This window comes from Ammospiza nelsoni, chromosome 1 (genome assembly GCF_027579445.1).
Source record: "Ammospiza nelsoni isolate bAmmNel1 chromosome 1, bAmmNel1.pri, whole genome shotgun sequence".
In the NCBI taxonomy this organism is placed as follows: Eukaryota; Metazoa; Chordata; class Aves; order Passeriformes; family Passerellidae; genus Ammospiza; species Ammospiza nelsoni.
Window position 1 is genome coordinate 87905688 of NC_080633.1, and position 13186 is coordinate 87918873.

At 38.7% G+C, this 13186-nt stretch overlaps 1 long non-coding RNA gene across 1 annotated transcript in view; it reads right to left on the bottom strand.

Annotated features, from left to right (window-relative positions):
* Window positions 1-200: 200 nt before the first annotated feature.
* LOC132084617 (uncharacterized) overlaps window positions 201-13186 on the bottom strand; it is a 36966-nt gene continuing 23980 nt past the window's right edge. The window contains exons 2-3 of the long non-coding RNA XR_009420085.1: window positions 837-1000; window positions 201-734 (exon numbers count right to left, since the gene is read on the bottom strand). This is a non-coding gene — a long non-coding RNA (uncharacterized LOC132084617). The remainder of the gene's footprint in view (window positions 735-836; window positions 1001-13186) is intronic.

Below are 13186 nucleotides of genomic sequence, written 5' to 3' on the forward strand. Positions count from 1 at the left end.
ACATGCAAAACCTTTCATGGTGTCTTGGCAACACAAATACACATTTTCGTGAAAATATCTTTCAATAAGAAACTGATCATTTATTTAAACCCAGGAAAAATTCCTCACTGTGCAATTCCTTCTCCTGAAATTATTGGGATGCAGGAGAGGTTGAATATCCCACGACAGCTGAGATGCATTCTTTTAATGGACAACTGCAAGGTACTCAAATTATTGGGGAAAAGGCTGCAGAGGAACTTATGCAAAACTGCATTTAAAACCTCTTTTAAAGAGACTTCTAAATGATAAACAGCAGAGCAACAGTTATTTCTTTCACAGAGTAAAAAAAGAAAAGAATTCATCACCTGGGCTGAAATAAATTATTCTCTAGCAGAACACTGTACTTCTGGCATATTACCCAAATGCTGAAAGATGCCTGCCAGGTGGTTATTAGAGTTATTCATATTAATGGAATTGCACAAAAGAATGATCACTAAATGTATCTTTTATCTGATTAATCTCTACAACACCTGTTACCATGGCTATTTATTAGAGCCAGTAGTGTAAATCTCCAAACAGTAATGCTCAGGGAAAAAAAAACGCTCACAATTATAAACAAAGAAAAGCAACTTAATTAGATGGCCAGAGATAAGAAGAGGCTTCCAGTGTGTCTTGAAGATCTCTGTTGCCCAAGCACTGATGCGCTGCCCAGGTAATGCAATTTTCTAAGTAAGAAGCCTCAAAAGGTAGATATCCTGCAGCAAGACACATAAAGGGACTGGTTCTGATTTCACATTACATGGGATCTAGGGTAACTCTCTTGAATGCTGTGGAGCATTGCATGTAGAATTCCTCACCTTCTCAGTGTATTGGTGGGCCACTCCAAGATTACAGTTCTCTAAAGGAATTCTTCAGCCTCAAGCTTGTGAGCTGTGTACCCACAACTTCCTTCAGAAAGGAAACATCACATTCTCCAGGGATAAGCTTCCTGCAACACCATCTTCTTCCTCTGACCACTTTCCTGGGAATCAACAAGTGCTTGAAAGCAAAATGCTAAGTGGATGTTCAGGTCAGCATGTTGGCTTTCCTAGCGTTTTCTGTTTTAAAAGTCTTTGAAAGACAAAGCTAACAGATTCACAGCATAAACCACAATTGAAATAGTTCTCTCATCAAAAGTAAATGGAAAGCCAGAATTTCATCTTTGACATATTTGTTGTTTTATATATGCATGTGAGGTGCCTTTTACAAATGCTTCTAGACAGGACCTAATATATAATGCAGTCATACAACTTTCTAGCATAATTCTGCCTGAAGATTTGGGTAGACTAGGTGTTAAATTCATATTTCAATCCTATCACCTTGTTTGGTTCAACTGAATGATCTTGACAGCTTTTTGCAGATTTAATTTCTTGAGCTCCCAGTTCTTCAGAGGAGAATAAAAATCGTAAGGGATTCATTCCTCACCTGTGCTCACACTTTACCACCAGTGTAAGTGCATGATATGCTCACCTTTTAAGTGCAGGAGTAAGCCTGCCTTATGTTTTATACTAGCAAGAAACCTGTGGGATGAAGTGGGGTGCAAGCTGTGAAGGATGCTCAGTCCTGTGAAGCTCCCAAAAGCACTCAATCCTGCCAAGCACTGTACGTTTCACTCAGGCATAAACTCTGCATTCTGCCGTTGCTGGCTGACATAGGAAGCATCCATTATTGCTCAAACAAAGAGCAAATCTTCAAGGTACAAAATTTTTGACAATTAATTTCTGCATGTGAACCACTACATCTCATCAGACAAAAGCAAACAACAGCCTCTAAAATATATAAACAGCCTCTAAAATAATTGTATAAAGCAATTGCCAACCCTGTGTGTTCATGAAACACTGTTTTTATGTTTACTTACATTGCTGGAGTAGCCATTGATTTCTCATGGAATACAGTAATTACATTCTACCCAAAAGTTTTAATGTTGCACATCTTAATTATTTACAACATAATGTGTTTAATGGTGCGCTGTATTACTTACTTTGGGTAATATATCTCAAACATTATGATACATCAAGCCAGGCAATAAAATTATTATGCAGAGAGAGACAGCTTTACACTTATCCTTCATTGCTGATGTCCCTACTTGTCTTCTAAGCCTGTGAGTAATTCCCCTCTTTAATTTAGTCAGCTGCCTGGAGGGTTTTCTAGAAAAGTTTCTGATGATCTCAAACTTTACTGAATATGAAATTGAAAGTACATGCCATTCAATTTAGGTTTAACAGTTTATTACTGAGATGCTGGTCCTTTGATGGACCATCTTGCATTAGCAAACACCTAAAAAATTTAAGCCTTCTGGCTAAAAAAAGAAATAAAAATTATAGATTCCACTAACATGATGGCCTAGCAATTTCTTTTCTCCTTCGGTAATTTAAATTTGTCTTTCCTCTTTGGTAATCTAAATTATAGGTGGTATTGTAACACAAAAAAAAAAAAAGGAAAGAAAGATTTATTTCTAGTTAATATATAAGACATCTCTATATCATGTGTTCCCACAAAAACAAGGCATTATTGTACAGAAAGATCCCACAAAATTTTAGAATACTCAAACAAAAACACATTTAAGATTGGAGTTTGGGCTTCAAAGTGAAAAGTCAAAGAGATAATGTCTTCTAGAAATGCAGTTTTTAAAACCACCAGACTGTCAAGGATTTAAAATTAGCCTTTCTAATAGAATGCCTTAACAGTCCACAAATTTCATGTTCTGAAAAAAGAAATAGCAAGCTGAGGCCCCTCACAGCCTAGGACACCTTTTCTGCTCTCACTAAACCTGTACTGCTCTGCACTCCCCCTCATGCTACTCCAGTATTTCTCAGGCAAGTAGCAACCCCCAAAATGAGAGGTGTGTGCATCCATGGTGGTGACAGCATGCCCAAAACATGAACTATGTGCATGCATGTGTTTGGATATGAAGGAAGAATTTATTAAAGACAAAATTCAAAGGTGCCAGTCCTTACTGGATGACATGGAAGCCACAGTGACAGTACATAGTGCCTACAGGAGCCTGGAGGGAATAGGATCATCACAAAACAGGAAAGAAAAATTAGGGACAATTTTAAGTAAACTTCAATTATTTTATAGATGTAGATAAAATATACTTTATGTATAACAATTCCTAACAGAGTAGAAAAGAAAGAAATTTCTTATCTGAAATAAAATGTTTCCCTGATTATACTCACAGATTATGCAATTTATATACTTCAACTTCCCATGGGCTGTATTAATACAATCATGATTTTCATTCCAAAGATCAAAGGAAGGAAAACTCTTCAAAGAGAGGAAAAATACCTGATATATCATCAACTCTCTGGAAGCCCTGACTGGATTTATTGAGTGTTTTAAATCTAGCCATACTTATTAGCCACTCTCTAAAATCAGAACATGTAATTCCTGAAGGGTTGTCACTGTTTCTGGAGAAGTGAAGGTATTAGATGATCACAGCAGGAAACCAGATCAGATAAGAAATATATAGGAAAAAAACTTGTTCTGTAATAGGCACTAAATGAAAGAAACAGCAGATACATTGCTTACTGTGTTTAAATCAACACCAAAAAAATACAACTTTAAAATGGAAAGCAGTGTAAAACATTGAGAGAGTTTCTCTGGGGGTTACTACAAACTGGTGGTATTAATTCTGTTTTCTCTCTTCTTTTAAAAGAAGTAGAAGTTGCAATGTTATGCAAGCACAAATCATGCTGAAATACTATCCAGAGGATGGATGTAAGGAGTGACCCAGAGTGACAGCATGGCTGTTCTTCAATCCAAAGTAAAAACAGAACAGTGCTTGTGTGAGCTACAGCGATGAAATATCTAAGTTGTGTTAGTGGAGATCACTTCTTTCCATTACTTCAGCGGGCTCCAGGCTGGGTTTGGGACAGAAAAGTATGGCAAGATGGACAATGATTGCCTGCCTACACTTCTACATGTGTGTGTGAAAAGGACAGACATGGGAGTGTGCAAACTCAAGCACTTTCTAAATCTCACAGGAGCCCCCAAGGTGCTCAGACAATTGGTGACCCCAACTTGTTCAACCACATCTTCGCCTCCAACTTTAGCCTCACCCTTCCTCTTCCTCCCTGATGCAAAGGGAAGGAAATGAGGCCATGCCATTCCTCACCTTCTACTTTGTGATGATATTCCAGCCCCCAGTGCTGCTGGGAGGGCAAGGGCAGAGGGGACCACAGAGCAGGGTTAGATGAACAGACAGTGGGAACAGCATTGCCTGCTACAGGAATGAGAGAACTGCCTTGGGCTTAGCACTTGAAGTGCTGAGGGAAAGCGCTCAGAAAAACTATTCTGTTGTTAGAAAAAACTGAATTTTGGCTATTTGGCTGGAAATACTTAAAGCACTTCTGCCTTAAACTAATACTAGGATAGGAAAAAGAAAAGAAAGTAGGTATGGTTTTGGGGGGAAAGCAACATCAGGTAGGGGTATTGCCTTTTAAGACAAGTAACAAATTTGGAGAGAAAAATGAAAAAAACCTTGAAAGCAATAGATAAAACAAGACCTCTGAATCAAAGGGAGAACCACAAAGCCAGTAGACTGCCAGGGCAAGAATTCAATTATACTTGCCTTTCTTATAGTTTCTAATTGCTAAGGATCTGTGTTGAAGCAAAGCATGAAGCACTCTCATCTCAGATGTATAAATTCATGCTCTGATAAATAAAACACCTCTGAAAAGAGAGGAAAATTTCAAGAAAAGTTTAAAGAGAAATAATTATTCATTATTGCAAGGTATGTTAATAGGACCTCTGAAAGCAGACCCTGATTGGCATGGCTAGGTCTGCCCCCTCCAAAGAGGCATTTGAGGCATAAAGGTACAAAAGACACTGAGTGGAGGTGGAAACATCCTAAGGTAGAAAAGGAAATGTGCCTGCACTGTACAGCAGAGTGTGAAGGTTGTTAAACTCCCTGTAAATCTGCCCTATGCTCAATGTCCCAGATCAGACAGAGCAATGACTCTACTGGGCATTCACTGCCCTGACTCCTTCCCCACGCACCTCCCCACACATTAAAGCCTGTCTTCACTTAGCCGGTCAAGACCTCAAACTCCACAGCACTGCCATAAAAACAGATACAAAGCTTGGCTAAGAGCAGTATTTTACCAGAGGCAGTGGTAAACACCAGTACAAGTCAGATTTGAGGCAGGCTTGTTTAACTCCATGCTGTTTCTTCCCAGCTGCAAGGCTGCAATTCCATGCCATTAAAGAAAGACTAATTAGTTTTTATTTTTTCATTAAGCATGCATTTGAGTTACTTAGGGGAACATAAAACCTACCCTGATCAGTAACACTGCTAAGCCACCACAGCTAACTTCCCTCTTTCCCTCACAGAAGGAAAAATGACAGCAGCTTCCAAGAACTCCTGTGAGGAAAATGCATTCTCTACTCTCCTGGGGCTGACAAAATTTGTTGAAATCTCTTTTTTTTTTCCTCTAGGAATGTGTCTTTAGTAATGAGCTTGGGTGCCGGACTGGTTACCAATTAAAATCCAACTTGTTAATGACAGTAAATACCTGTTGTCTGCAGGTATTTCTAGTTCTTAATATTTTTTTTTCATTGTGTCAGAGATAGAATGCTTGCTCTCACTGGCTGAATTCTTCAATCCTTCCCCATCTACATTCATCTACCCAATAGAACTCCTGAAATTTTCCTTGGGGTGCAAAGTGATTGCATTTGCTTTGTGCCTTTGTGGGGTAGACAAGAATTTAAAAGGTTTAAGCAAAGTTACAAGGGAAAATGTAATGGTTTTTGGAACTTTTAAAACAATTTACCTCTCATGCTTCATTCTGAGCTCAGCTCAGAGACTACCCTTTCACAGTCAATCTGTCCCAGCCATCTCTCAATACACTGCAAACAAGATTAACCTTTTGTTAGTGTCTCAAAGTCAATCAGGTCATCTGCAGCAGGCAAGGACTGAAGGTGTTTTTTAACTTGCTCCTTATCCTTGGGTGATAAGCTTCATTCCTTTTCAACTACATTCCAAATTGGGGGAAATATTTTTCTCTCAAACTTTGGAGACTTCTTCCTTGCCATTAGAGCCATTGACTTTGAAAAATATTTTGCCTGTGGAACCTAACTTTGAAATATCTTCAGTCTTTTAACTGCAGCAATGTATATGTCTCATTTATAGCTATTTTACTACACACATCTATTCAGCTCTCAACTTTCAGGAGATTGCTTCCATTTCTTCATATTTTATTAATTTTACTCATATTGCTGTTCTTTGTTGGTTTTTTCCTTAGGTTTGTTGGAGTGTTTATTTTAAAGGATTGTGGTTTGCCTTTCAGATCTAGAACTTATCCACTGTGTTTGTCACATTCCTTGAGAAGAATTGTTATACAGACAGGCTCATAAAGGAGATAACTGAATCCAGCAAAGATAATGGTTTGCATTTCAAAGGGATGTTCAGCTGAAAAATATTTATTCCCCTTCTCTGAACAAATGTTCCAGGGTTGAGTCTTCATTGCACAAGCACTTCACCATCTGTCAAGTCTTGAGAAGTTAGGCAAAATGCTGATCCCTCATGTGCACCTGTGAGCACTAGCTAGAGATTCACTTCTCTCATCACACCCACTTGTGCCATGGTTGCTTTTGTTCCCTGCTCAGTATCTCAGCTTATTTGCAGTTCTGTCAACACTTGGTCCAGGGCCAGTGAGATGTTACCATACCAAACTGAAGAAGAAATATATCTCCTACCACAGCATCAGGTTCAAAGTGGGCCAGCTAAAACACTCATTTCCAAGCAGCAAAATATCCTAAAGTTTCCTCCCTTGCTCACCCTTTGTGCATGGACATGAGTAAAGTTCATCCCACACCAAAGAGCAGGGACTGACACGTTGGCATCAGGACAGAAAGGTTCAGTGAAAGAAATGAGGTTTTCATCTAGAACCCTTCATGAGAGAAATCAAACTTAGGTGAGTAAATGTCTAGTAAAAGATCTGGTGTGCTTTCTGACCCTGCTAGGAGCTGCTCACTTGACACTCTGACTTATTCTATTGGCTTTGGTTGCCCATAAACTGCAAAAAAAGCTTTCAGTATATGAAGTTAAATATTTTTACTGTGATATTACAACCTTAAGCTGAGGGCTCAGCTGCTAGATGTAAAGAGCAAGAAAGAACCAAAGAAGCATGACAGCAGAAAAACATTCTGTCTGCAAGAAAAAAAAAGGATGTTAAAGTTTATATCTTGGAAAAGAGTGAATTTTGGGTTTTGCGTTTCTGCTCATACAATGAAATTCTCATTCTTGAGAAGATTAAAACCTTACAAATAAACTCTTGCATGGTTGTGAGAGCATTTATGAATTTGGAGACAACCAAGACTAAACATAAAATATACTGCCCTAAACATACCCCATTCTCCCTTCAGATGCAAACCCAACACAATGTAATTAACATAACTCGTCACAGGCACTCAGAGCATATGGGGTGAAATCCACCTATAAACAGGACCATAACTACATTCATGAAATTCTATGCTTGTCCAAATGGTTCTGAATGCCAGCAACAAAAGTTTCACTGTATAACCATGCTTTACCCCCCAATAAACTACCAAGCCAGATTTGACTCTTGACACACCTTTCTTAGGGCTAACTTCTATCTTCAAGTTAATTTTAACAAGACTGTGGGGTAGAGCTGAGCAAAAATGCATGAACCCTCAGTATTTCTGACAGATTTATAGATTACTGCTAACAAAGAGAGAGGGATTGGTCTGCTAGGCCTGATCAGGTGCTGAGTAGTGACAGAATGCTTTTTGTACCTTCCCATGTCCCATAAGAGTTTCCTGGAGCTTTTGTAACTCTTATTTTTTTCCTCTTGATGCTTCCATTTCCTCTGCCATTTTCAGCCATAAATTTTGCAAAATCACATGCCAAGTTATAGTAAGTGAAGCCACATATATAGATAAAATATAAGTATGCATGCCCACACACAAGCATGCATAAACACAAGTATATAAAGCTGTACAGGATAAACTGTGTTTTAAATGAGCACGTAACAAAGATTATATCTGGCATTCTCACTGTGTCATGCTCTTCACTCCATCTCCTGGAGACTTCTTCATTCTGTGATTCTTTTCTGAGCATATGCATACATATTCATGTATATATATTTGAATATATATAGAATTAAACAGCAAGGTATTTGCAGCACATAGGAAATCTCGTGTCTCTGTAGGAGCACAAAAAACTTGCTTGCAGTTTTGCCTTGATGCAAAGCAAAGGCTGTGCATCTGGTGCACTGTTGCCAGACAGGATCTTCCAAAGACTAATTCTGAATGCTGGCAGTAAGATTTGTCAGGTTCTGCAATGTAGGAAACTGCTGACAGAAGTGGCTGAATTACTGCACTGCTGCTTCAGATCTCTGTTACTCCCTCCAAGGTCAGCTGTCCACTTTGAAAGAATGAAAAGATCCAAACCAATTCAGAGCCAGGCAGAGGTTTGAGCTAGCTCTCCTCCACTCATGTCAGTGGGACAGCAGGACTACTGCATATATAAAGAAGAATACAACATGGAATACAAAGAAGATCTGAGAAAACATTTCAGAATGGAGATGTTTTGAAACAAAGAAGACGACTAGTAAGAATTTTACCTTTATCTTGCATTTTTTTACAGTTGCAGCAAGAAATTTTACCACAAGAATTGTTCTACAACCAATTTTGCAAGAGCAGAAGCCATTTGCAAACATCCTGATGAAGCTGGAAGCACACAGACTCCCATTAATAGAATGAACTTCAGAAGTCCCCTTCTTTGGGCATCTATTACTATCACCATGTTTTATATCATCTAGCACAATGGGAGTCCATGACTATGATCCTCCTTTGCCTGGAATCTGAAACAATTAAAATGACAGCCTCAAATATTGACAGAGAGTGTTGCCAAAAAGAAATTTGATTAACTGCTCAGGGACATCCATCTTTACTCATTACTTGCTGAAATTGCCCTGTCAGTCAGAGCAGCACAAGCTTTTCATGTGGAAGATGTAGAAAAATCAGACTGAGCAGCAATCAAGGGACCTTCTCTGCCCAATTTACACTTGATATGATTTGCAAATCGCTTCCTTCAAGTAACAAAACTACTGACAGAGAAGAGGACGATGATAGGTTGCCAAATCTTTTTACTTCTCTTAAACACTTCAGTAGGAAATAGGAATCTTGAAGCCATTTTGCAACTAAAAAATCCTGCTAACCAACAATAAAATAAAAGAAAACTCTAAACCAACCAAAAAACCCAAACCAAAACAAAAATCATGTCAAACCAAAACTCTCCTCATCTGTAACCTCTTATAGAAAGAGTTATACCAAAAAATAATACCACCAAGTGGTTACCTTGCCTCAGCATGTACTCATACCTGCCATAACAAAAAGAATTAAAACATTCTGGAAGAATATCCTTGTACCAAATTAAGGTCTTCTATGATTCTTCTGCATAGAATATAATTAATATTATAAAATCTTTCCTATAATAAAACAGCCTTCACAATTACAGAGTTTTTAAAATGAGGGGAAAAAAAGACAAAAGAAAGGTAGAGATAAAATCTTTTTAATAGCTCTTCTTTTTCACAGTTTCTTGAGCATATGGATTAAACCACTGGACTAAACCACTGCCTTTGCTGGTTTTTTTGTGCTATATCCATTGTCTGCAGAGCTTATGAACACTGCCCAGCCCCTCCATAGAGGAACACTACTGATACACTTCTTTACACAGTTCCCAGAGGACAGGAAATGTCACACACTATATGTAGACCTTTTATTTGAGCTGCAGAAAGTTGGCAGGAGTGGTTGGATTAAGGTTTTGGGGGGAGTTTCAGCAGTTGTTATGTTTTAATCTCTGGAAGTTCCTGTTTAAATTCTCTGTGTCTGGCTACAGACACCTGCAAGGACAGTGCTGGGAGGGAGAACTGATCCTCACAGCTGCACACACAGGCACTGCTGGAGAGGACTTTCCAAAACTCACTTCTGTAAAAGCCAGCAATAAGCATGGACCCATGAAAGGCAGAAAATTTATTTAAGTGGTTCTCTGCTCTATGCCTCATTGCACAACGCAGTTGTAGTATGACTGTGGTTCCAAACACTGCTAGTCAGCACAGTTTAAGACATCAGAAACTTGTTTAGGCTGGTTGATTACTGATTAAACCAGTAGCAGAGTTTTAGTGATGCCTTATAATAATATTTTAGGAGGTTTCCTAAAACATTCATAAAAGGAGAAGTCAAAGTGAAGCCTCTGTATGCTTTGGATATATTAATACTCAATGCAGCCTGCATAAGAGTATTCAAAAATGGCATAATGATATTTTTTCCAGATAAACTTAAAAAATATTTAATCTAAATTTTTGCTTGACTTTCTTTGGATAGGTGTAAGTGCTTAAAATATCAAACAAGGCTAATACTTAATAATGATTTTACAGGGAACAATCAAACACCATCTGACATTTAGGATTCTGTTGTCTCAGAAATTAATCCTAAATGAACACTTTAAAATACTTAATGGCTTACTTTTTCCCCTGACATTGCCTCTTTGCACAGACACGAGACAAATAAATACTGAAGAACAAATAAGGCTTTGAAACATTGCAAACCTCACCTTGCTACTACACTCCTGTAACATTCACAAAATGTCAAAAGGATCTTCTTGCCTCTCCATGTTATACTGCTGCCTTTGAAGAAAAAAATGTTAGTTCAAGGATGCTGTTTGAAAGAGAAACCAGTCTGTTATTTTTGGTTTCTCCATTAGTAAAGTAGTTACTTGGTGTGAAAGTCTGCATGACAGATATATTTACAAAACATAAAGACATACCTTTCTTACCAAAGCTCTAAGTTCATATTAGTTTGGGATGCTCCAACACCCACCCCATTCCCTTGCTCCTACAAAGCGAATCACAACATGCACTACTGTAATTAAAGACAGCATCCCTTAGGTTTTATATTCTCATGATAAATGTTCAACCTTTGCCTGTCCTGGGAAAAATATCTAAAGATGCAGTGCAGCCCTTTTTCTCAAACACAATGGCTAGGTAGAAGTCTGCAAAAAAGAACAGTGGAGTGGCTTTTTCAGAGAAATCTACTGCAGCTCACCAGCAGAAATAGCTGACACAGTCAGACATACAGTACCTTGCCTTACAGAAATACCTCAAGTCTCCCTATTCTGATTAATTGACCACATATATTCATTGGAATCCAATTTAGCTGACTGGGACTGATCCATATTGCATTTAAAAGGTAACAAGACACACTCTTCACCTATTGTCTTGAGTCAGCCTATGTGTCATCCATAGGCTACTTTACCTTGCATTTGAGGTCAAGAGATTCTTAATCAGCTGTAAAACAATGATTTTTGCATGAGCAAATACAGACTATTTGAAATCACAATGTTTCTGGAAAGAAACCTAAGCAAGGTATTTTTGAGAACCATTGCATTCTGTACCAAAAGGCAAAGCTATTCCAAAGTAGAAAAATAAGCTCTCCCATTTCTGGCACACACTTTTGGATCTAGATGTGTAAAGAGAACCTCTACAGCTGGCTGTAGGTTGTGGCAGACTCTGACACACAAAATTCCTGGAGACAGCAGCCTGGATGTGGGAAGTTAGCAGAAGAATACCAGAGAGGTGGGAGGAAAGAATTTGATCTCTGTCATCCTTACCAGAGCCTAACTTCTCTGGTGTGCAGCATGGCTTTAAGGTGCAGTGCGTTTTGAGGGAATTATAACACTACCAAAAGACATCCTGAGGGAGGGTGCCCAGTGTTTCTGTTCTCCTAAAAGCTCCACAGGCTTAATGCCCAAAGACTCCTTACTTAAGTGTGAGAAGGTTCTCCATACACCTTTCTGCTGCTGTGTTGCAGTTCACAGTTAGAAGTCAAGATAAAGCAAGACTCAGATCTCTGAGGGCAGTATAGATTAAAACTGCATAATGAGGAAAGAATCATTACTTCCCATTTCACAAAACTGCATGTATCTCTAACAAGTTGTTAAGCAAAAATGGATGGAAGAAGCAACCTTTAATCTGAGCTAGCTAACATTTAAACAAGAAAAAGATACTCATATTGGTTCTTACTTTCAGCTTATTTGCTTAATAAACATCAAGTTAGTATCTCTCCATTTAAATGAGCAAGGACTGGGCTTTTCAATACAAATACTTCACGTAAAGGTGAAAAAGAGAAAAGCCAGCTAATTCCTCTCTTCTCTAAGAGTACCAAGCCTCTCATTTAAGAAACCAGCTTGTGGAGGTCACAAGTGACAGCAAATGTCTATGAAAGCACCAACACACTTGGCTGCCACTGGACTATTGTGGCAGGGAGGGGAAATCAGAGTCCAGCATGGTTCAGGGCCCCTGGCGTGATTCACTGACATGGTTCAGCAATGGCGCTAGAAGAATGGAGTAGAACCTTCAAGTGACGTGGTCAGCTTTGGGGACAGCTTGAAGCTAGCTTGTTCTCCACAAAGAATTTGAGAAGACCTAGAAAAAACTGTAAAGCTCCTGTCTCTCAACTGTTCTGTCTCCCTGCAAGGAACCTGCACAGTGCAAGAATTCCTGACTGACCAAATCTGGACAGTGAAATTAAAATTTCTGTCATGTTTTGAGTGATGGCAAGTTTCCCACAGGAGAAAAAGAAAACACATAGTATTTGACAAAGTTGGGCTTTTTAAAATAAAAACATAATTTTAGTCATAAGGACAAGTCATAAAGAAAAACCCAATGGATGATAAAGAAAAACCCAATGGATGATAAGAGGCCCTGAAGAGAAACCAGCATTCCAAAATACTTTTGATTACATTGACAACTCATTTTCCTCTGTTCAGGTTATTCCTGGGAGCTCAAAAAACTTTGTGGATCTAGTAAAGGTTCAGTACCTTCACTATCCAGTCCAGTTTTCAGCTCTCTCAGTCCTGACACTAAAGTCAGAATCAAGAAATCCCCAAAGGTCATGGCACAAACCAGTCAGTCCTCTCAGCCTGCCTCCTGCACAGTTCACAAATACTGCAACGGCCACAGAAGTCTTGGGTCACTTTTCTCACAAACAACTGATAAAGGGAGCAGCTTCTTGCCTTACATACTGGCAAATGGCTTCTCAGGCAGACCAATACCATCAGACAAGTGCTGATTTGCTGGTTTTTCCAAAAGAAAAGTTTTGAAACATCAATTTATGGAAAGTAAACAATTTGGATTGACTCAGA